Genomic DNA, 24,601 nt, shown 5'->3' with positions numbered 1-24,601 from the left:
ATATCCCATTGTCACCACAGATTCGCAAGGCAAGACATACATCAAGTGTTCTCAAATCTTTAAAGACTCAATCCGATAAGATAACTTCAAAGGAGAAACTCAATCCATTACAAGAGAGTAGAGGGGGGAAGAAATATCATAGGATCCAAATATAATAGCAAAGCTCGCGATACATCAAGATTGTATCACCTCAAGAACACAAGAGAGAGAGAGAGAGATCAAACACATAGCTACTGGTACATACCCTCAGCCCCGAGGGAGAACTACTCCCTCCTCGTCATGGAGAGCACCGGGATGATGAAGATGGCCACCGGAGAGGGATTCCCCCTCCGGCAGGGTACCGGAATGGGTCTAGATTGGCTTTCGGTGGCTACGGAGGCTTCTGGCAGCGGAACTCCTGATCTATTGTGCTCCCGGATGTTTTTAGGGTATATGGAGATATATAGGCGGAAGAAGTACGTCAGGGGGGCCATGAGGGACCCACGAGGGTGGAGGGCGCGCCCCCCTATCTCGTGGCCTCCTCGAAGCTTCCCTTACGTAGACTCCAAGTCTTCTGGGCTTCTTCTGATCCAAAAATAAGCTCCATGAAGTTTCAGGTCATTTGGACTCCGTTTGATTTTCCTTTTCTTCGAAACCCTAAAATAGGCAAAAAAACAGAAACTGGCACTGGGCTCTGGGTTAATAGGTTAGTCCCAAAAATAATATAAAAGTGCATAATAAAGCCCATAAACACCCAAAGTTGATAATATAATAGCATGGAACAATCAAAAATTATAGATTTGTTGGAGACGTATCAGGCTGCACCCCTCTCCATGAGTAAAGGCGGAGACGACGCTCGTGCTTCTCCAGCCCGATCATCCTCGCGAGGCTGGGTGGAGCATCCTCGGGAGGGGTCAACCCCGAGGCCCCGCCGGCTCCGGAGGTGCCAGCGTTTGGCTCGGGCACTGGGGTCCTCGAGGCTCAGGAGCCTCTGGCCTCCCAGGCCATGGTGACGACATCGCCTCCTCTTCCTTCTTCTGTTGTGCTGTTGATCCCAGGTTCCTCCGCCTCTCCTGACGTCCTGGAGCAGGCTCTTTCTGCGATGGCCCTGCAGCAAGAAGACCTTCAGGGCTCCGACCGTCGCCTGGTGGCCAGACGCCTGGAACTGGTTTCCGGTTGGCTGCATTCCGATGCATCCATCCGGGTGGCACTGAGCCAAGTTGCTGCTGACTCCGAGAAGGACAGGGAGACCGTTGCTCAGCTTGTGGCCGCCCGCGAGGTGGCGTTGAAGGATGCCGAAGCTGCCCAGGACCGCTGCCGGTCGCTGGTGGCCGAGCTGGAGACCGTGCGGAGAGAGCGTGCGAATGAAGCTCGAGACCACAAGGCGGAGGAGGAGAGGATGAAATCCCGAGAGGACGCCGTGAAGGATCACGACGCCAAACTAGAGCAGTTGGCGAAGGCGCGGGCCACAGAGCACGGACGACTGGAAGAGCTGGAGCAGAATCTGAAGGCGGAGAAGGCCGAGCTCGATGCCAAGGCGAAGGTCCTGACTGAGGACCGCGCGTTCTTCAAGCTCCTTGAAGAGAAGGCTCGGACGACGCTGAAGTCGCTCTACGAGAAGGGCTTCGAGGAGCCGCTGGTTGCCGACGACGGGGCCCCCAACCAGCTGGTTCCTTTTCTGGTTGATGCGCTTGAGGACGTCGTGAGCGGCATCGGCCCCATGGCAGAGGGAGAAGCCCGCGTTCTCTCCTCGGCCGCGCTGACACGCGTCTTTAGCCACCTCCACCTTCGCGATCCCGCGGCCCGCCTTAACGAGCTGCTGGAGCCTGTGAAAGACGAGCACTATGAGGCCGCTGCTGCAGCTGTGAAGGGTCAGGTGGAGGCCCTGCTGAAGAGGTTTCGCGCCTTCGCTCCCGCGCCGCCGACCGGCGGTGATACCGATCCCGCGACTCCGGCTGGTGGCGCAGGTGAAGGCGACGCTGTTGGAGAAGAAGCATTCCTTGCAGGCGACGGTGGCGTGCAGGGATGACGAGGCAACCTGCCGGCGGCTCCTTTCCTGTTTTAACTTCTGCAATATGCACCATGCCTCGTGGAGGCGTTAAACTATCGTTTGATTTCAGGGGAACAATATGTCTTGTAATATTTGCTTTGAAATTTTGTGATTTCCTTTCAATTTGCTTTATGTTCTACATCGGCAGGGCCCGACCCCACGCATACCTCAGCCTCCATTGGGCCGACCGGATCACCAGGACGGACCAAGGAGTGAGGGGCTACGTGATCAGTTAGGCTCTTGAGTCGCGATACTCAGGAGTCCCCCTTGATGCGCAAACAGCTTATAAAAAGGAGATATGGGAGTAGGTCTAGTGTTCTACGTCGGCAGGGCCCGACCCCGCGCATACCTCAGCCGCCATTGGGCCGACCGGATCACCAGGACGGACCAAGGAGTGAGGGGCTACGTGATCAGTTAGGCTCTAGAGTCGCGATGCTCACGAGTCCCCCTTGACGCGCAAACAACTTATAAAAAGGAGATTTAGAAGTAGGTCTAGTGTTCTACATCGGCAGGGCCCGACCCCGCGCATACCTCCACCGCCATTGGGCCGACCGGATCACCAGGACGGACCAAGGAGTGAGGGGCTACGTGGTCAGTTAGGCTCTTGAGTCGTGATGCTCAGGAGTCCCCCTTGACGTTCAAATGACCTTCATACCTTGGCTCCGCTTGGGAGGGCGCGCGACGACCAGGTCCGAGGGACCTGGCAGGGTGGCGTACGCTTGGGCGTGACCTGAGCGCAGCCCCCATGCCCAGCCCCCACGCACGACTCTCCCGAGGGGAGGTGTTGCGATGAGGCCGGACACCGAGCTCGGAGGCTCCCTAAGGTTGATACGGCCGTGAGGCCGCCCTCAGTTGTTTATCACTAGGACGGACCATGTAGCTTCCGCACTTGCACGTGCATAGCCGCTCCTCGACAGTGTCGACTGCCAGCGTGGAGCATGGTGCTTCCACTGGTATGTGGGAGGGGACTCCCTACTGTGGAGAGCCCCCGGGAAGTGTACAGCCCCGCCCTGACACATGGCTTGCACGGCAGGGCTAGACAAGGTGTATCTGGGCACTCGTGAGCCAGCGCGGGACTCACGAGGCCCTACCTCAAGGCGGGTTGCGCCTGGTCTTGGTTCTTGATGGATGCGGTGTTCCCGCGAGATGGTTAGACAACCCGCGCCGAGTGGATTCCCTGAGGCTATCCCACGAGAAGTCCAAGCACCAACGACCCCAGGAGGTGACGTGAATGGGGCCGGCCCACCAGACAGAGCTCAGCCGTTGGATTTAGTGACGCTACAGGCATGGGCCCGAGCACACATGCCGTGCCTAGCCTTCTTATGCGAAGGATCCTGAAGAAAGACCATCGGCGCGCGGCTCCCTTGGTGGGTGACAATCAAGTAGGTGATAACCATAGATAGATTATGCATGAAAAGCAACTAGCTCAGGTAAATGCGAGGACGATACATGCCACTAGGTTGGACCCGAGCGGCCAGGGTTTGATGCAGCCCGAGGGGCGCTCCCAGCAGAGTGAACTAAAGATGCAAGCACATACATGCCACAGGGACGGACCCACACGGCCTGGGGATGATGCAGCCCAGGGGTTGCTCCCAGCTAAATGAACTTGGAAAGATGTCACCTGGTTTGGTTATCGAAGGAGTGTTGGGGTAGCTGAAGACACGTAGCGAAGAAGTCGCTTCTCATGAGCTGCCGAGACCCTGAGCCTCGGGAAGTTCTGGAGGCTCAGGTGGCCTCCGGAGGACCGTCTCCATCTCCGCCAGGACCGCGTGGTGCCTGGCCTCCTGACCTGCCAGGATGCTCTGCAGATTGCGCTGGAAGGCGGCGGCCACGCTCGGCAGGCCGAATGGCATGCGAACATAGCTGTGAGGCGGGCCCTCACACCGGTCAGTGTGTGAAGGCCAGAAGTGCTCCTGAGATGCGGCCCTATTGAGCTCTAGGATGTCGATGCAGACGCGCAACTCACCACCCTCGCCTGGGTGGGGAGCAACGCTAGGTGGGTGGCGGTCGCCGCGTATTGCTCTTGCTTCCTGAAGCTCCTGAGATGCCTTGGTGATGAACTCCTGAGCGTCGGGCGCTCCTCGCCCGGTGTCCTCCTGAGGGAAACGTGCTGCGAAGCACGCCTCCATGTGGTGCCCGAGCGCCTCCCTCGTGACATTGGCCAGGTCTGAGGCCCTCCAGAAGAGAGCCCCTGAGCCCTGCCCGAGGAGGGCGCTGGGCGCACCTCCCTATGCGAGGGAAGGAGGTGCCCCAGGCGCTGGCGCGGATCCTGAAATGGTGCCGCTGGAGGTGCCGCTCCCTTGAGGTCCAGTGCGGAGTAGCTGCTTCTTCTTCTTGGGGTTGGCCTCAGGAGGGTACTGCACACCCGCGCTGTTAGGGTCTTTGATTGATGCAGCTTGGAAGGTGCGCTCGAGGGAGCACACCACGTCTCTTTCTTCATAGGGGACTGTGATGATTCCACCACTTCCCGGCATCTTGAGGACGTTGTAGCCATGGTGGGTGACTGCCATGAATTTAGCCAGTGCTGGGTACCCGAGGATGGCGTTGTACGGCAGACGGATGTGGGCGACATCGAAGTCGACGAGCTCCGTGTGTTAGTTGTCACATTGACCGAAGGTGACAGGGAGGCAAACTTGCCCTATCGGGGTGGTGGAGCCGTCTGTCACTCCTGAGAAAGGCTTGGTGGGCTGGAGCTGGTCGTATGGCACTTGAAGGCTGTCGAACGTTTCGACGGACAGGACACTGAGTCCTGCGCCGCCGTCAATGAGGGTCTTGGTGACTTGGACATTGCCGATGATGGGTGAACAGAGCATCGGGAGGACGCCAGCGGTTTCCGCGCATTTGAGCTGGTCCGCCGAGCCAAAGGTGATGGCGTACTTGGACCACCTGAGCGGGTGCGTAGCCTCGAGCTTGGGAAGGGCTGCATTCACTTCGCAAAGAGAATTGCTTGAAGATGCGCTGGAAGGCTGGGGCCTGAGCGCCACCCAAGATGCAGGCGATGGCACGCTCCTGGAAGCCCCAGCCCCTTCGTCCCATTGATGGTCGTCGTTCCTTCTTGGCGGCGGCAGTGGAGGGTGACCAGGGTTGCCCTGAGGGCGATCCTCACGAGGCTGGTCTCTCCAAGCGCCCTCACGAGGCTGGTCCTGCCAATGATCCTCACGAGGCTGGTCATGCCACTCTTGGCGAGGCCCACGGTCGTCCCAATGTCCTCCACCTCGTCCGCCTCCTCAGACGTAGCCCCGGTCATTGCGCTCGGGGCGTCGACCGAAGCGTCCATCTCGAATGGCCCTGAGCTCTTGACAATCATTGGTGTTGTGTGTGCGCACGTTGTGGAAGGCGCAGAATGTACGGCTGCCCTTGGACGATTCGGGAAGATCTTGGCCGTGCTTGGTGTCCGGTTCTGCTATGAGCACGGCCACCCCTTGCGCTTCACGTCCTTGACCTTGGCCTTCTTCTCCTCTGGATCCGAGGCGGGGAGCTCGAGGAGGGAGAGACGCTCCTCCTCAGCCCTCGCACACTTGGTTGCTATGTTGAACAGCTCCAAGGTCGTGCACAACTTCTCATGGATGGAGAGCTCCTCCTTCATCTTGACATCGCGGACACCATCGGAAAATGTCGAGATGATGGCCTCGTCCGTCACCTTGGGGATCTTGATACGTGCATTGTTGAAGCGCTGGATGTACTTTTGCAGGGTTTCTCCTGGTTGTTGCTAGATGCGGCGCAGGTCACCCGCGATCGGGGCCCGGGCGCGAGTGCCCTGGAAGTTGGCGATGAAGTGGCTGTGCATCTCATCCCATGAGGAAATCGAGCCTGGGGGCAGGTTCAGGAGCCATGAGCGGGCGCCGTCCTTGAGAGCCATGGGAAACCAGTTCGCCATGACCTTTTCGTTGCCGTTGGCCGCTTCGATGCTCAGCTCGTAGAGCTGCAGAAACTCCGCATGGTCGGGGTGCCATCGCAGGGAGGAGGCAGATCCGGCTTGAACTTGCCCGGCCAGACGACGCTACGCAGCTCAGGAGTGAAGGCACGACAGCCTGCCATGGCCACCGGGGCCCGTCGTGGAGGCGGAGCTTGACCTTGGCATCCCTGTGCTGCCACGGCAAGTGGCACATGGCCCTGCCACAGCAAGCGATCCTGACATGGTGGTGCTGGGAGTGGTGGAGCATCTTCTTGCGGACGGGGGACCTCCTGGCAACTTCTTTCTTCGCGCGGGGGCACACGGCGCGAAGGATCACGCTGTTGGGCCGCGCATCTTGGAGCGAGGACGTCATCTTGATGCGGGGGAGGCTGAGGCGCTCCCTGAGCCGCGCGCCTCAGTGCGAGGGCGCCATCTTGGTGCTGAGGGGGTGGAGGCGCTCCGTGAGCCACATCGCCCGCAGCCGGGGGCGGGCGAGGCAGCGAGAGGGATGGTGCAGGAGAGCCTCCCGCGGTGCTGACGAGCTCGGCGATGCGGTCCTACCAGTCCTCGTAGAGGTCGCTGACCGGGCGGTAGCGCAGGAGCTCGCGAGCCATGAGCAGCGTGGCCTGTGCGTCCGTGGGGGCGCAGTGAGCGTGAGACGATGAGGCGGCCGGAGCCAGCGACGGGGTGGCAGTGCGACCATCTCGCCGCACAGAGGGGTGCAGTCAAGAGGTTTGCTGCTCGTTTGCCGCCGGGCTGGTGGTAGTGTAGGCGGCGGGTGACGGAGAACGATGGGGAGGTCTGCCGACAGGGGCGGTCTGAGCGACGCGGGTGGCGAGAGCATCCCGGCGCTCAGCGCGGGCCCGACGAGCGTCGGCCATGAACTTGGCAAAGCGGTGAAGCGCGGATCGACGAAGGGGAAAGCTTCAGCGCACCCCTACCTGGCACGCCAAATGTCGGATTTCGGGTTCCGGCAAAACCCTTGAGATTCAAACATTGGGGTGCGCATGAAGATCTTTCCCCGTCCCTAGCTCGCACGCTCTACGATCTCACGGCCTAGCTCGATGAACCCAAAGAACACGAGACACAAGATTTATACTAGTTCGGGCCACCGTTGTGGTGTAATACCCTACTCTAGTGTGGTGTGATGGATTGCCTCTTGGGCTGAGGATGAACAGTACAAGGGAAGAACAGCCTCGCGAGGAGAGGTGTCCTTGTGCTTGGTGTGCTTGTGTGGTTGAAGATCGGAATCTCCCCCTTTTCATGGTGGTGGATAGTCCTATTTATAGAGTCCCTGGTTCCCTTCCCAAATATTGAGCGGGAAGGGATCCTACAATGGCCAGATTCGAAGGGAGACAATTAGTACAAGCTATCCTGACAAAAGTAGTCTTCATCTGCCAAAGACTAGTGGTGACGCCGTCTTGGGCTCCACGGTGACCTCCGTCTTGCCGTCCTACTGGTCTTGGTCTTGTTGCACCGATATGGAAACCTTTGCCTAATGCCTCGGGACTCCTCGTCTGCACTTGCCCCTTTAGCACCAAAGAGGAAACAAGGACACTGCGTGCGCTGGCACCCACTTGGCGCCTGCCTGGTTCCAGTCATCATGGCTTGCGTCACAGGAACCTCGTGAGGTGTCCTTTGCCTTGATCTCTCCGCCCCTCGCGAGCCAGCCTGGTGAGGCCGCCCTTGAGGAGGTCTTGCGTCGTCCTCCTAGCGAGGCCTGGCCCCTCGCGAGGGTCTTGAATGTTTGCTGGTGAAGATGGGCCGTACGGGGCCGCTGGTGGAGCCACGCTGCGGGCCGCAGGCAGGCATGTCTGGGGACCCCCGTTCCCAGAATGCCGACAGTTTCTCTCTGCCACGGCCAGTTCATCGAATATCATCATTATTTCCTTTCACTTGCATGAGCGAATGATGTGAAAATAATAATAGTGCAAGAGTGCCATGGACTAAGCTGAAATCTGCAAACATTTTATTCAACAGGAGAAGACAAGGTAAAATGGGCTCTTTATTAGTTCAACAGTTATTCATATGAGAGCCGCTTAACATTTTCATCGTGGTCTTCTCCTCGGTACAACTCGAAATAAAGGAAAAGAAAATTAGAGAAACACACTGAAATATTTTTGGAGTTCTTGGTTTTCTTGAACAAGCAAATAAAAAAGGAAAGCAAAAATGAGCAAAACTATTTACACGGGAAAACTCCCAACAAGCAAAAGAAGAACAAGGAAATCTTTTTGGGTTTTCTTTTTAATATTATAGCTAAGCATGCATAGAAAGTTAACTAACTACAACTATTCTTTTTGGTTTTTCTAAAAAAATTCAAACACACAAGAACAAAGAAGAAAATAAATTAAGCATGGATGATATAATGAAAAAGTGTGAACACCGACGAATGGAATAAGTGGACATGAATGTAATGTCGGTGAGAAACACGTACTCCCCCAAGCTTAGGCTTTTGGCCTAACTTGGTAATCGATCAGAAGCATGGATAGTAGTTAGGGTACTGAGGAGCGGGTATCCACTGATACCACTGCTGAGGCTCTTCCTCCTCCTCTGCAGCAGCCTTATTGTTCCGGTAGGCGATGATGTCCGCAGGCATAATCCTATATCCGTCCTTCGCAACAGGATCAAACAAAGAAGGAGCAGGTAATGGAATAACATCACGAGTGATGATGCTGAAAACCAGGTTATATGGAACAGGATGTTAGGAGACTCGATATCAGTAAAATGATGGTGATCCATGGCCCCACGATCTAGGTAAACCTTGGTTAGAGGGTAATCATGAAGGCGTATCTCAACCTCGAAGTGAGCCGCCAAACGAGTAGCAAAAATCCCACCATGTATTTTACCCTTGGACCTATTAATGTGGAGGCGACGTGCCACAATATCTCCCAAGCTATAAGTGGTGTCGCTCTCTAGTGCGCGACATAGAACAACAAAGTTTGGTGTGCTGAGCGCACCCACCTTTTGTCTAGCAAGCAAACACTTAGCGATAAATAGAGTAAAATAATGCACTGAAGGAAAGTGTATGCTAGTGGCAGTGACGGCCGACACCCCTCTCTCATCTCCCACTGTCAAAGTACGATAAAATGCCTCAAACTCTGCCGGCCTAGTCTCAGCTAAGCTCACATCAGAAGGGATCATGCATATGTTACAAAATCCAGTAAATGGTATCTGATGGGTTTCAGCATATAAATCAAATTGCACTTCAGAAGGATTATTCCTAGAGAGGAAAGTAAAGCTTTGAACAAAGGAGTTTGTGAGGAGATGATACTGTTCGCATTCAGCTACAATGAAGTCAGTCAGGCCGGCATTAGCAGCATATTCTAACATATAAGAAGCCTAGCTGACCCGCTCTCCTGAGGCCTCATCATTTTTGCACCACGCGTGTTCGTCCGATTGGTTTTGGTCGGGTCAACGCGCATGTGGTTGTTGTTCGATTTTCACTTGCTATTTTGACTCAGCAGTCATGCGTGGAAGCCGATGACTGGTGGGCTCAGTGAGTTCTCTTATTGGCTGGGTTTGAAAATCTCCGGTGACCACTCTTCACACGTCGCGTGGCTTGTCCGCGCTGACCGCGGTGTGCGTGCGTCGGTGGGCCGTGAAGGGGTTGGCCGATGCATCCGCACTCGTTTTGTACGCCCTCCTCATGATGACTGGTGGGCCATGTTGCTACTAGTCCCGCACGTTGGTGGATGGACTTGGTTGTTTTTCTGTGTGTGTGGTGTTACGTCTTGTCCGTATTTGGAGAGAGAGAGGGGCTGAGCGGCCGATTCATGTGTGTGTGGGGCCCTGGCTGACCGATGGATAGTGCGCGCGTTGTGCGTGCCTCGCCTGCCATCTGCGGTTGGAGAGAGAGAATGTGGACGGGCAAAATATCTCGCGAGCAGGCACGTGGGACGTTGGGGATGTCAAAAAACACGCACAAAAAATGACCCAGGTCAAATGACATGCGGGTAGGGCTGGGCATATAACCCGAAAACTGATGTACCGAACCGAAATAACCGGCACCGAAGCTGAACACACCGAAACCGAGAGCTTTGGTAGCGCGATCGGTTAGCATATTTGGAAAACCGAATTTACTTCGGTGAATTCGGGTTTACCCCTCGGTCAACCGAACTGACCGAACACCGAGTAAAATAGAGGCCCAGCCCAGCCAGCCGGCCCATATGCTATCGCTACAGACCTTGCCCTAATCCCCTGCAGCCGCATGCGTGAGGATTCGAGGTAGCGAGTGAGCCGCCGCCGCCTCCCGTCTGACCTCTGCGATTCCATTCGCCGCCTCCTCACTTCCCGCATGGTGTTTATTGCTCGATGCTTAAGCTTCTGTCCCTTCTGGAGTTCCCGATGGTGCCCCGTCCTTTTATACTGTCTGCAACGCCCGCTGGGATGGCGAGTCAATGACCGGGGAGGCGGGGACGAGGAGCTCTGAATCCTAGCCGGCTAGCTGGAGACGGATCCATAGCAGTGTCGCCAGCAGCGCTGCTCGCGCCATCCTACTGAGGAACTGTGGATCTACGCGGCTACGCCCATAGGACGATTCTGCAAGGCTGCCTAGCTGCAACGTAAGTCCCCTCTCCTCTATTTCAATCATGTGTTCATTTTTCCCCATCTAAAAAATCTGAAACGCGGTCGAATTTGAAAATTGTTCTGTACTATAGTGCTTGTATTATTGCATCTGATGTCAGTCTAGTTAGAGAAATCATTCTTGTGTTGAACTGTTGATGAAAATGTGGCCTTAAATAGTTGCAGAATCATAGTACTGTACTACCATTCTTCATTGTCAGCCATCTGGTTCGATTTGTTTATGTGGAATACTTGTTGACAGTGAAATTTGGTTTGACTGTAGATGTCGTCCGAGGTTCAAGAGATCGTGGGGACAGAGACTGTTGTGCCTTCTTCAGCTCTAACAGCAGTTGGTGTAGTACCTATGGACGTCGAGAAGGCCGCTGGAAGTGATCATGATGTTGAGATTGTGCAAGCAGCGGAAGCAAGGAAGGAGGATGACAAACAGGGGACTGGCAAGGCAAAAGTTGTGAAGGGGGATGACAATGAAAAGAAAGACACCCGGAAGCAGATGGCATCAAGATCAGAGATGTGGAACCACTTTGAAAAGGTCATGATCAATGGTGTTTTACAGAAAGGAAAATGCAACTACTGCAAGAGTGATATCAACGCCCATACTACTGTTAATGGTACATCTGCTTTGCGCAAACATTTTAATATTTGCAAGCGTAATCCTCATAAAAATATTGGTGATGATAAGCAAGCTATGTTGCAATATAATCAGGGTGATAGTGTTAGTACTTGGAAATATGATCCTGATGCTATTAGGGCTGCTCTTTTTGAAATGATGATAGAGGATGAACTCTCGTTTGCATTTTGTGAAAAAGCTGGGTTCAAGAAGTTTATGTCTGTAGCATGCCCACATTTCTTAGTTCCATCTAGGAGAACATGCACTAGGGACATTGTTGGCAAATATTTTGAAGAGAAGGCTAAACTGAAACTTTTCTTTAAAGAACATTGTGAAAGAGTGTGTCTCACCACGGATTGTTGGTCTTCTCAACAAAAGGATAGCTACATGACTGTTACTGCCCACTTCATTTGTAAAGACTGGAAACTTCACAAGAAAGTGATTGGTCTTTTCAATGTTAAGAGTCATAAGGGAGATGATATTGGGAAATATTTGCAAAAAACCTTGATCGATTGGGGGATAGAGAAGGTCACGACCATTACTGTTGATAATGCTAGTAACAATGATGGTGGAATTGGTTATATGAAAAGGGAATTGAATAAAGCTAAGACTTGCATATCTGAAGGCAAATATCTCCACATGAGGTGTGCTGCCCACATTTTCAACTTAATAGTTACTGATGGTCTAAAAGTAGTTGATACTTCAGTCAAGCATGTGCGTGCAGCTGTTAGATATGTGAGGAACAGCCCAAGTAGGTTGACTAAGTTCAAAGAATGTGCTGACCTAGAGAAGGTTAACACTAAAGTTTTCTTAATCCTTGATGTGACCACTAGGTGGAATTCTACATATTATATGTTGAAGGCTGCTGCTAGCTATGAGAAAGTCTTTGCAAGGTATGCTGATGAGGATCCATACTATGCAATTGATCTACTTAGTGACAAAGGTAAGGACAAGGGCCCTGGAGTTCCAGAAGAGCAGGATTGGGAGAATGTGAACAAGTTGGCAGAATTTTTTGCACATTTTGCTGATCTAACAACTCGTGTTTCTGCCTCACTACATGTGACTGCTCACAGTTTTTTCCATGAGATTGGTGAGGTGAATATATTAGTGAAAAAATGGATGGACAGTGGGGATGGTTTGAAAATTTCAATGGCAGAGAGGATGAAGGAGAAGTATGACAAATACTGGGGTAATTGGCATGAGCCTGAACCCAACAAGAAGGGGAAGGAAAAGGATAACATGAACTTGCTGATTTTCATTGCAACAGCACTTGATCCAAGGTAAAACAATTCAAGTATTGTAATCTATTTTTTTATTGGGTGATCTCTCTTCTTATCTAGCAGCACATATTAAATTTATCTATTGTTGAATCGCAGATACAAGCTTGCACAATACACACATCTTGCCATTTTGGAAATGTATGGGGATGACAAAGGGCCTAAGGTGTGGGCTGCAATCAATACTTGTCTCCGAGATTTGTTCGAAGAGTATAGGGTGATGTATGCTCCAGAAAATGCGTCACCTCAAACCACCCGGGAAGCTGAATCTGCAAGTGGAGGGCACGCAAGCATGATGAAGTCTTTGATTGCCAAAAAAATGAGGTTGAACAATGGAGGTAGCAGTAGTAGCAAGTCTGAGCTGGAAAAGTTCCTTGCCGAGGAAACTGAAGATGATGGCCCAAACTTTGACATGTTACTTTGGTGGAAGATCAATTCATCCAGGTTTCCTATACTGGCATGCTTGGCTCGTGATGCTTTGGCAATCCCCATTTTGACAGTTGCATCAGAGTCTGCATTCTCCACTAGTGGGCGCATTCTTGATGACTTCAGAACTTCTCTTACTCCTTTTATGGTAGAAGTTCTTGTATGCACTCAAGATTGGCTTCGACATGGCACTCCTCCCAGCATAGCAAAGAACATCGAAGTGCTCACCAAGCTTGAACAAGGTAACTCAAATACATTAACCTTGCATCGTCTAGTTTGTGTTCATTTGCGGTTATACAATGCTTGATTCCACCATTTTTGTTTTCAGAATTAATTGCGGAGCACAAGGAGAAAGCAAAGCTGCAAAGCAATGCCAAGTCCACCACCACCGCAAAGCCTACTTAAGAATTGGTGAGATTTCGAAATGGAAAAAGCATAACTTTATTTATGAGTGTATCTATTCATATGAACCACTCATGTTGTATTGTTGGTTGTAGTTCTGGATAACTTGTTGATGAATGCCGGAGCAGAAGTTTTGGATAGCTTGATGATGAAGGCTGGAGCAAAAGTGAAGCTTCCAACTTTAGATGTTGGCGAATTCCAAGCAGTGATAATGCTCTTATATGCATGCTGCCTGCTACTATCTATTTCCTATTTCCAAATTAAGTCCTGAGGGCTAAGTTATTGTTGAACTTTATTGTTATTGTCGTGTCTTGAGACTTGAGTTGGTTCGTCTGCTAAATTATTGTTTGGATGCTATATTTTGAGTCAAATTTGGTATGCTTATGTCTATTCCAGAACCGCAGTCTGTTATTAACCTTTTCACTTTGTTATTACTTCCTATGAGAGAATTGGTAAGTACTCTGAGACATGCTAAAAGGGATCTCTCTCCCTAATCATATTCTATCATTTTCTAATGTTGGCATGGAGGCTAGCTTTTAACATGCAAGCATGCATGCAGTACTACAGCTACAGGCACTGAGTACTGTATTGTCAGCATGTTCAGTCACAGTCTGACAGAGATTCCTGTTGCTGCTGCTCTTTTTTATTATATAATTGTACATATCGGTGCTGTTCGGTCACACCCAATGACCGAAACGATCTCTCGGTGCACCGAAGCCTCGGTTTGGCAATTTTTTATTAACTGATTGGTCATTGATTTCTCAAAACCAATCTAGTATAGAGACCGAAGAACCGCACCATTCAGTTCGAGGGAACCGAACACCCAGTCCTACATGCGGGTCAATCTTCATGGGCCCCGTATCTACTACCCCTATAAAATGAAGAAAGGGCGGAGAACCAAATCATTCTATCCATTCAAACCTGCAATCTGATGGTCTACATCGCTTCAAAACACCAAATATGTTTTATGCTTTAATTACCCACCATGCCATTGGGTTACGATCCTCATAAACACGTGCGGTCAAAAAACGCGCCCTCCCGTGACCACGCCCTCGGGCAGTTTGGCCCCTGCCCGACCTCTTCCCCCCACATACTCCCCGCCAGCCACCGCCGCCTCCGTCTGCACGCCGCCGGACCGCCACGCCCACTCTCCAGCCGCTCGGTCGCCCTGTTCACGCGCCGCCCGGTACGGCCCCTCCCCGCCCCGTCCACAACGCGCCGCGCCCAGAGGAGAGCCGAGCCGTCAGGGCCGCCGCGCCCAGCCGAGCCGTCAGGGCCGTCGGCGCGCCGCCCGGTCCGCCGTCGCCGCCATCCCTCCTCCACGCACTGCCGCCTCCGTCGAGGAAGAGGTGCCCCGCGAAGGGGAAGTCCCTCCAGGGACGGCGCAGTCGGCGAGCACCGTGTAGGCGTCGGTGAGGACATGGGCGAGGGAGGTGGCCCTGTTGTGCGCGGCGGGGAGGCAGATGCCGACCGCGTGTCTCCTCTCCGAAGGGGTGTGCCTGCATCCGATGGTGAGGGACCCTAGCTCCACACCCTTTTGTCGTTGATGAATGAAACCTGCAGGTACATCTCTTTCTTTCTCTGATCTACTTTTCCTCTCTCACATACACAGTTCTGCACCTTCTCTTGTCCAAGTCATGATTCCTTGTAGTAGGAGGGGATCACATTGGATCCGAGTATGTGAGGGAGGAGCAAGAGCAACAGGAAATTGATAAGGCAAGATCACCCCCCCCCCCCCCCCCTTGTTAATTTGTATTTCTGTTGCTGCGTGATGATATAATCTAAGTGATGAAACGTCAATTCTGTATGTGACTGATGAAAGAGAGGTTTCGCATCACAAAGCAAAAAAAACCTATCATGACACAGTGTTTGCATTTTACTTGCACATGCTGTAGGAATATAGACAGTATGCATCACAGGCTTATAGTGCTGATGTTCTCAATAGTATCCAAAATTTTCTTTGTAGAACCAAATAAGCAACGAAATATATTAATAAGTTTACAATTTAGCTGTGTACCACAAAGAATCATGGAAACCAGATTTCAGGTGTTTTGGATGTGTGTGTTCAGTTCCGAAGGCAATGGTTAACAAATGTGTGTTTTCAGATTTTTCAAATGAATTTCACCCTATGGCTAGAGCATCTTCAATGAAATGCAAAACTGTTCATTTGTATTTACCATTAATAGTTTAATACTCATGCTGAAATATTGAGGTCTTCTATTTACGCTTTGTGTGCTATGTTTTGCTCTCACTGTACTTCAGTAAGAATATTATTCAAATTCTTCACCACGATGTCCTATATTTCTATGCTTGTAGGTTTTCCACCGGGAGAACAATTTCTAGATGCTAAATTGAAATGTATTGTCCAGTGTCTTGCGATGTCATTCTTTCATTATTCAAGGTATGTGTCTCACAAGGAAATAGAAAATCCTGAATTTTGCATGTGTGATTGGTTCAACAACCTCAACCTCTGCACCTCACTGTCAACCACATGCAAGCTTCCTCCTTACTTTAGGTGAGAGGATTTATTTCATCGCCTTTTTAGCTTGCTCAGATTGCAAGTTTGATAGGTTTCCCCAACCCGGGTTAGGAACCCCTTTGATTTTGGTTCCTTGCTACAACTCTGTATGCAATTTTGTTTCTCTATCACAGTTTGATCGATCCATTATTAGCTACAAATGCTTATTTATAAACAGATGGGTACAAGGTTCATTGTAGTCTTGCAGTTTGGAATACCAAAAAAAGCATTTGTTTGAGTGGTGTAGCGTTTAGATGTCATTTTCTTGTTTGCTGTTTTTTATCGCCTTTTATTGTCGTGCTATGAGTTGATATGAATCAGCTAGCTATTGTCTAATTGTTGAAATACCACCCTTTCGAGCAGCCCTTGAACACAGAACAAGGAAACAAGGATATTTCGGAGTCCCAGTTTCACTGCCTTCGTGGACGCTGGAGCCACTGCCACCTTTACTATGTGTGTGGTTAGGGTATAGATCAAACTACAATTCAACAATGGTCATCTACACCATCAGATCTCCGACTATAAAACTCCATGCTAATGTTCCATATTCCTCTTTTCTGCTAATTTTTAGAGTTTATCCTTTTATGAATTACCTAATTTCAGTCACAACTGACAAATATCAGTCTATTTGTTAACATCTCCTTCTCCATCAAGGTTTATAAATTGACTTAAGAGTATGTATGTGCCCCTATCATTTTTTTGGTTCGTCAACATATGAAGTAATCAACCGTTCGAATGAGGGATTAGGAGTACATCATCTAAAATATTTCTATTCCCAGTTAAATGTGTACTGATAAATTTAACTATCAAAGTCATTGTAGTGAGAAAAAATTTTGTTCTTATTTGCAGGCATTGTGTGGCGATGAACACATGACCAGCAAGGGGCCCTGCCCCCCTCCCAATACTATGGATTTGTTCATAATAAACACATGAACAATGCAGCATTTGCCTTGTTTTCTGCTCCAACCGGCCCTCCCCAACATCCTAATCCCACTAATCCCGCCTCCGCCACTGCAGGCATGCCGGCCTTTTCTTAATTGCTATACTTTTGAGGACGCATCACTAAAAAAACTAAAAGAGGTACCACAAGTCTGTAAAACCCTTATTACATTTTTGCATACGTACAGAAGTGAAAAATGAAAGTGAATTTAGCTATATACTTTGAAAATTGTAGTGGTTTTGCATGTCTTATAATTTTTTTTGTTATGATATTATTTTGTTCGCCGGTATTTAACCCTTGGGGATTTTTATCTTTCCCATTCAGAGTAGTCCAATTGATACTTCCGATGGACATACGACAGGTTGCTGATGATGTCGTCTAATCCATATTGGAAGGTTTAATAACGTACTTGAACACTAAAACTATATAATGGATGGTTCTAGATGGGGGCAGGGATCCTCTATTTCCTTTACCAAATGGAGTCGGTCGTAATCACATGTTGTCTGACCTTCTCTCTATGCTCTCTTCACCTTATTCTTTGCATCATTTCACCGGTACAAGTCATCAGATGGGTATTACTGTTTCCAGTATGTTGTGTGTCGGTGGCCTGAAGCACAAGCTACTCACTATACTATATAGTACCGTGCTACAACTGTGAATTTTGCAAACCTGGTATACCCTAATTTGAGGTGATTTGTATGCCAGGTTATCCTAATCTTTATGTATCTGATGCTAAAACCATCATGCTTGCTTGCAGAGATTCAGTTAAGACTTAAATTAACAATTATGTATCTGAAGACTGACATTTGAAATTACAGGTTTCATGGCAATGATGAAGTGCTACCAAATTATGTTCCAAGAAAAATGATTTCTGCTTCAACTTGACTACATGTACGTGACTTGCAGTCAGTATGAAGTTCATTACACTACTAATATTAATTTCCTCATCTCCTTTATTTAGCTATTTGTCTATAGTCAACTCACATCACTCGATATCTACAGGCATGTTGAATTGTTGACCCGATTTGACGGACTATATAAGTGCTCTTCTCCTTGGGAATTTGAAAGCACGCCCCTTCTAAGCATCGCACAATATATATGCTTATATATGTGGTAGCAGTCATTGGTACAAGCATATGTGCATTAGACCAGAAAAGAGGTAAGTTGCCTTTGATACTGATCTGGTACCCCCCCTATAAGCGTATGATATTAAATAGGTTTCTATTGATTTATCAACAAAGAATTTATGTCAATTGATTTAATGTCGATATAAGCTTTACGCAAGTTTGTTTTCTCGAGAGTACACAATCGGTACTATAGCTTCTTTATATAAGTTTGTGATTTCTGAAGTAGTGGATCCTATCAGGTTTCAAACTCGCAGAGCATATTGAAGATGGTACAAATCATTGCAGAGTGAATTACAAGTAGCTATATATGGATTGGAATTTACTGAAGCTTTGCATATTCAAAATTTTAAGTCAAATGAGACGTGCATTGCACGTGCAAGCTTACTAGTGGTAGTAAAGGAGCAGGCGAACAAGACGGTAAGAAAGGGATCCCACCCGGTGCTGAGCCCTCTCTCCAACCGTGCGAGCGAACGCATGGGAAGTCAAAAAGCATGCACCATGCGTGCATCATCTGCGGTGGTTAAGAGATGGACTGACACATGCTCACACGTTGCTGCCTTTTCGCACTATGACTGGTGGGCCGAGTTGGCTGCTGGTCCCACGGGTATGTGCCTTGCCTTTGTTCTCGCTCGTGTATCATCTGGGGTTGGAGAGAGCCGGGTCGTGGGTCGTGCGTCGTGTCGTGCGCCATGCCGGGTCCTGCGGCTGGGTGTGGGTGTTTGCTTTTGATGCAGCGCTGAACGTGCAGCGAAGACAGTGTTCCCTCCCGTCCCAAGCCGTGCACCCCCTCCTTCCCTCTCTCCTCCTTTCTCCTCCCTAGCCACCGATCTGCCTTCTCGTCTCGCTGCTTCGTCTCCTCCACCGCCTTGTCTCCGGCCGCTGGCCTCCCGGCAGCCCTACCTCACAACATGTTTCTCGAGGAGCAACGCGAGCAAGGCCAGCATACGAAAGGAGTGGATCGAGGCTTCGCACGCTGGCTCCGTCATCTGCTTCGCCACGTTCTGGATTCGCGCCGCCGTGTGTGATGGTTCTAGATCAGTGCAGGTCATCGCCGCGGGATATCAGGAGCGGTGGGTTCTTCACATCGAGGGTTGGCAAGCTGGGGAGGGTCAAGAGGCTGACATGGCATGTTTAGAGCAGCGAGGTCGGCTGTAGGGGAGCGGCTACCCCGGAGCTTCAGACTGCGCACGCGTCGCGAGTTTGGCTATGGGGGAGCGGTTGCCCGGAGCTCGGTTGCGCACGCCTCATGGGATCTGGTCTCACCTGGCACTCGATGCCGGCCTCGTCGGCTTCCCGAGGTGACACAACGACGGTCACACTCGACACCCTCTTTCATGATTCGACGACAGCCGGCTCATACGGCGGCCTCAGCGGGTAGCTGACGACGACTGCAGCTGGTGCACGAGCTCTCAGTCGACATATCCACACTCGACTCCTCGTCTCGGTACCAGCTCTTGCAGCATGTTCGAAGTTTTCTCTTTTTTCCATTCTTCATTTGTTTGACCTGGTTCTGCTCGGGTGGATACAGGGTGCGGAGTGCGGACTGAGAGTTGGATGCTCTGTGCTAGCATATAGAAGTGTTGCAACCACCACTGTTCCGGCTGTGAGGTATAATGCTAATTGGGCTTGTGAATTAATCATGTCTGGGAATGGATTGCCTAATTGTTGGGGTTTCTCAGTATGTAATTTCTTTTACTCATTGTAGATTCTTAATTCGGTGGTTCTTGATTGCAACCTGGGGTCATCCTGTTCCTACTCACATGTTACAGTAGTGTTTTGTATAATATACCCAACCTCTCGCTCCTGAAAATTACCCGTCTTCTCTGATGCACGCGGGTCACTGGAGGAGAGGGGGTCTGGCTTGTGAGTTTCGCCGATGCGGTCACAACGGCGATGCCAAACTCTGAGGAGATACTAAAGGTGTACTGGGAGGCGGTGCTTCCTGGAATCCCAATGCCTCCACCTATTATCAACCTGCTGTTAGCCCAGCAAAATGGTATCTCTCTCCTTCCCTCCCTCCCTCCCTTCCCACCTTGGTGACCTCATTTAAGTGGTTTTGATAATTGGTGGTACAACTTTCCCTCTTTGATGCCTACAAATTCTTTATAACGACTCTTAGTTTGCAATCCATTATGGAACATAAATGAACATACTAGATGTGAATCTTTTGTTATGATGAATGATAAATGTTTGACTTAAAGCATAGACTATTGCATATACAATATGATATGTGTACCATAAAGGATAAATTAACCTTTTCTCTACCGGTGAACTGAGAGCTTACAGTGGCTAATTTGATAAGAAGCATAGTACTTGTATCGTTCAGAAAATGACCCTTCTGTACTTCATTTTCAGGGATAGTCCTATTGTGCTTTGTTTTTATATGATCTAAAACTACAGAGTTCTTGTGCAGTTCAGATGTTCTGTTTTGTACGAATTTTACTATATCTGAACTTCTGAAATTAGTATAAGTCTAACAGCCTTGCAACCAAACCAAAACTAAAACTGCAGGGATCTTGTGACAGCCTTGCAACCAAAACTAGAACTACAGGGATCTTGTGTAGTTGAAAGCTAGCTGTCGTTTGTTGGAATATCAATTATCTTGTTTGTGCACGATTAACCTGCTTATCATGAAAAGGTAGAATATTTTAGGACAGACCATCAAGTTGGTTGGGATTTGTTTAGATCTTTATGAGAAGCAGCTCTTCTCAGTGGGACTTTTCTTTTTTATCCAGCCTAAACATATTCAGCCTTTCACCTAAAATGTTATTACTTTCTCATGTCCTACTTTTTGTTACACGATGTTCAAGAAAGAATTATGGATCATTTTGTCATGAAGCATGATCAGTGCCACCTCTTTCTTCTGTGTAGTGCTAGGCTAGATTGGTATTCTCTTTACTGCCCCAGTTGGATTATATCTCAAACTTCTCTTGTTCCTATGCTGAGATTCTCCTAGCCAGTGGCAAGGGTACATACTGCCTCATCTTCTTTTTTCCTTTACATTTTTCTTCGATTGGAAGGAGTGGATTACTGCCACCAAGTTCTTGGATAAAATGAAGAAAGATATGTATGACGTCATGTCAGTTATTTTGTTTTACAACAAAATGGATAGTTCATGTATTCCCTACCGAGCAAGATTTATGTTGAGGTGTGGCATCTATTTTGCATTTCTTGATTATGGATTTTTGATAATGCGAAGTTTTTATTCGGAATGGACGATGAGTGCTTACTTCTATTGTTCCCCAAAACACCATTAATGATTTATCCAGTCCTACACATTGCATGCTTGCCACAAGCTTAGAAAATCTCCATCTTACTTCGCTAAATGTTCTTTCTTACCGAACTAGCTTCAGGACGAATGGCAGGTTTATTAACCATTTGATCATTTTTGTGCATTGCATGTTTGCTGCTAAGTCTCATGAAGTAGTGTTTTTTTTTGCATGACCATCCTGTGGAGCCATGATATTTGAACCAATGAATTCAGAGGACATTTAGTATGTTTATGGACCACATCATGTTCTGTTGGTACAAGTGAGATCCTTTTTCCAGTGATCACTTTAAAGGTACATATATTTTTAAACAAAAGCTTATGTATTTTTTGCTCCAACACACAGTCACTGAAAAATGCAAATATTTTCAATGCGAACATGGTAGCGAATATTTTGTGCTATCAAATTAAAATGTCTATATACATCTCATTGTAGACAACAATCCACCATGTTTTCTATTAAAGGGGATTAAACCATGGATGGTTGTTTCATCCCAGACATGGATTTAGTGTGCCTCTGCGCCATTTGGCGCAACGGGTCCACTAGTTGTGTGAACTCCTGAAGGATTCCAGCTTCTTCCACGAACTGGGTGTGCGGTCATTCGCACGGCCGTACTTCCGCCAACCTCCCAGGATGGAGGTCACTGTCAGATGACTCTCGAATAACACCCTTGGAGTTCTTGGAGCCAAACTTCCTAAAGATATTCATGGTTTTCCTATGAACAAAAATTCTGAAATTTATTAGCCCATAAAATTTTCTCGACAAAACTTCACAAAAATAATATCAACTACTCATAGGGATACATAGAGACCATAGCAAGCATTCAAACTACTTAGAACTCTAAGAATTTAACATGCAAGTTCATCTACAGCAACACCAAAAGTAGCTAATTATTCAAAATATAAACCACTAAAACAAAAACTAATTGGACAAACAGTGGAGTTACATACCAAGCAACAATCCCTCGAAATAGTTTCAGAAACGGAGCTTCGAGCAAAGAGATCGAAATCTGCGGGCTTGAGAGCAAGAACACGAGAGAGAGAGCTATGGGGATTTTTTTTCGGAGGTAGGTGATGATGTGGTGTAAAGAGATAAGTGAGGGGGCCCACGTGGGGACCACTACCCACCAGGGCACGCCCAGGGGTTCTGGCGTGCCCAAGTGGGTTGTGCCCACCTGGTGCACCTCCCCCTGATGTTATTTGCACCAAAAATTCAGAAAAAATCATATTAAATTTTCATTGTATTTTGAGAACTTTTATTTTTGGGTCATTTTTATTGCCTGAGAAAATCACAAAATAGACAAAACATGGCATTTTATTTTATTTAACTAATAAAAACAAAAAACAAAAAGTAGGGCAGAAGGTAGTGCTTATTAAATTCATTGACTTTATATCGCTAAAAAATGATTCATTAATAAGGTCGATCAAGTCTTATTAACAATCACTTTCAATTAGCATGAAACCGAAGAACTTTCGTGAATAACTAAGTTACCTCAATGTGGATATGAATGCCCCAACAATAAGCATTTCATATTTTTTTTTTGACAGTAGGTAGAGGTATTTGAAAACTTCCAATAGTGATTGTTGGAGTTTTTTCAATAACATTAATACCATTCACTTGGAATTGTTTTTTCAGAAAATGCACCATATGCTCATTACCATTGATATGAAAAGTGACTTTGTTTTTATTGCAATCAATAACAGCCCTTGCAGTATTCAAGAAGGTCTACCAAGGATAATCGACATGTTGTCGTCCTCGGGCATCTCAAGTATAACAAAGTCAGTCAAAATAGTAATATTAGCAACAACAACATGCACATCCTCACAAATACTGATAGGTATGACAGTTAATTTATCAGCCATTTGCAAAGATATTTCAGTAGGTGTGGATTTATTCAAATCAAGTCTTCTATATAAATAGAAAGGCATAACACTAACACCAACACCAACTCCTAAATCACACAAATCAGTTTTCACATAATTCTTTTTGATGGAGCAAGGTATAGTTGGTATTCCTGGATCTCCAAGTTTTTTAGGAACTCCATCTTTAAAAGTATATATTAGCAAGCATAGTGGAGATTTCAGCTTCCGGTATTTTTCTCTTATTAGTGATGATGTCTTTCATATATTTTGCATAAGGAGGCATTTTTAAGATATCAGTCAAGCGAGTACGCAAAAAAATTGGCCGCAGCATTTCAGCAAAGCGTTTAAATTCTTCATCATCATTCTTTTTAGTTGACTTGGGTGGAAAGGGCATAGGTTTTTGAACCCACGGTTCTCTTTCCTTACAGTGTCTTCTAGCAACAAAGTCATTTTTATCATACCTTTTATTCTTAGGTTGGGGGTTATCAAGATCAATAGGTGGTTCTATCTCAACATCATTGTCTGGTTCTTTATTATTATTAGGTTGAGAGTCTTCATAAACATCAGCATTATCTTTTTTATTATCACAAGGTGAATGTTCATTACCGGACTGAGTTTCAGTATCAGAGATAGAAGTTTTATTATCATTATCAGGAGGTTTCTCTATTTCAGGTTCACTAGAAGCATGCATAGTTTTATCATTTTTCTTCCTCCTGTTTCTTTTTAGAACTAGGTGCACTAGTGTTAGCTCTTTGTGAATCATGTACAATTCTTTTTGGGTGTCCCTCGGGATAAAGTGGTTCCTAAGTCATTTTACCTCCTCTAGTTGCAACTCTAACAACAAATTCATGTATATTATTATTATCCATTTCATCAAGCAATTCTTTTTGAAATTTAGCAACTTGTTCTAACTAGGTGTGTATCATAGAAACATGCTTTCTAACACCAACATCATTTGAGATTCTAAATAACAAGTCACTCAAGTGAGCAGTCATATCAGAATTGTATTTCAACTATTTCATAACATTTGCATTGAAGTGATCTTGTTTTCTAATATAGTTTTTAAACTCATAAAGGCATTGGCTAGGATGCATATTGTGAGGATTGCCATTATCATTGAACTTCATTAGAGAATTTACCTCTACCGCCTTAGGCAGTGGTGGTGTAATAAGCCCATGTATTTCTTCAATAAGATTTAAATTTGTAACATCCTCAGCTTTAATACTTTTTTCCTTCATAGATTTCTTTGCCTCTTGCATATTTTCAGGACTGAGATATAATATACCCCTCTTCTTTGGAGTGGGTTTAGCTGGTGGTTTAGGAAGAGTCCAATCATCATAATTTTTCAATGTATTATTCAATAATTATTCAACGTGTCCAATAGTTCGTTCCATGAAAACACAATCAACACAACTATCTAGGAAATTCCTAGAAACATCGGTTAGTCAATTATAGAAGATATCAAGTATTTCATTTTTCTTAATAGGATGATCAGGCAAAGCATTAAGTAATTGGCAAAGCCTCCGCCAAGCTTGTGGGAGACTCTCTTCTATAATTTGAATAAAGTTAAATATTTCCTGCAAGGCAGGTTTACTACTGCAGGATGCTGCTAACGCAACACTATGATCACAGACCCTTTGACGAAACAATGTGCGATGCATTAAT

The 24,601-nt window shown here is 47.7% G+C and overlaps 1 long non-coding RNA gene across 10 annotated transcripts; it reads left to right on the top strand.

Annotated features, from left to right (window-relative positions):
- The first annotated feature begins 15,530 nt into the window (after positions 1-15,530).
- Positions 15,531-24,393, top strand: LOC125513227. Of its 10 annotated transcripts, none has more exons than XR_007285778.1 (11): positions 15,531-15,621; positions 16,102-16,191; positions 16,588-16,818; positions 17,497-17,569; positions 17,681-17,837; positions 18,045-18,409; positions 18,850-19,249; positions 19,334-19,413; positions 19,511-21,368; positions 22,778-22,911; positions 24,204-24,393. It is a non-coding gene; the product is annotated as an uncharacterized LOC125513227 (long non-coding RNA). The 10 variants fall into 10 exon arrangements; XR_007285783.1 differs by having other exon boundaries at positions 18,045-19,249; positions 19,511-19,801; positions 21,290-21,368; XR_007285781.1 differs by having other exon boundaries at positions 18,045-19,249; positions 19,511-19,801; positions 21,233-21,368.
- The last annotated feature ends 208 nt before the right edge of the window (positions 24,394-24,601 follow it).

The sequence above is a fragment of the Triticum urartu genome, chromosome 6 (genome assembly GCF_003073215.2).
Source record: "Triticum urartu cultivar G1812 chromosome 6, Tu2.1, whole genome shotgun sequence".
Classification (NCBI taxonomy): domain Eukaryota; kingdom Viridiplantae; phylum Streptophyta; class Magnoliopsida; order Poales; family Poaceae; genus Triticum; species Triticum urartu.
Note: the sequence above shows the minus strand (reverse complement) of the source record. Positions and strands in the feature narration are given on the sequence as shown.